General features: G+C 39.4%; 1 protein-coding gene across 1 annotated transcript in view; it reads right to left on the reverse strand.

Annotated features, from left to right (window-relative positions):
* Nucleotides 1–543, reverse strand: part of LOC106874497 (vacuolar protein sorting-associated protein 18 homolog) — a 53,067-nt gene that overhangs the window by 43,991 nt on the left and 8,533 nt on the right. The gene's annotated exons all lie outside the window — the stretch shown is intronic.

Genomic DNA, 543 nt, shown 5'->3' on the forward strand with positions numbered 1-543 from the left:
GTTAGGAAGGGCATCCAGCTGTAGAAACTCTGCTAGATCAGATTGGAGCCTGATGTAGCCATCTGGTTCGCCAGTCCTCAGTCAAATCGTCCAACCCATGCTAGCATGGAAAGCGGACATTAAACAATGATGATGATGATGACTGCACTGTGCGAAAGTACATTTATATGCATGTAGGCATCTCGAGAGTCATTCAGAAATTCTATTAATTATCTTCTTGTTAGTCCACAGAAAAGACAGGGATTCCTTGGAACAGAGACGGCATCTCCTGGAAATTATATTGTATGGTTTCACATATCTTACTATGGACCAATTAATGCTGTACTTCGTTTTATCCTCCTTCAGTCACCATACAAAATCTGCCATTTGAGCGAGGTTGTTGCCAGTGCATCGAAGTTGGAGGAGTTACCAGTGTTGTGTATACCTGCTTCTTGTATATATTGGATTTTTTCACGGTACCCAGCCCTAGCTACAGCAGCATTATAGCAAGATGCATGGGATTTGAAAATTTTATATATATATATATATATATATATATATATA

Source organism: Octopus bimaculoides, chromosome 5 (genome assembly GCF_001194135.2).
Source record: "Octopus bimaculoides isolate UCB-OBI-ISO-001 chromosome 5, ASM119413v2, whole genome shotgun sequence".
In the NCBI taxonomy this organism is placed as follows: Eukaryota; Metazoa; Mollusca; class Cephalopoda; order Octopoda; family Octopodidae; genus Octopus; species Octopus bimaculoides.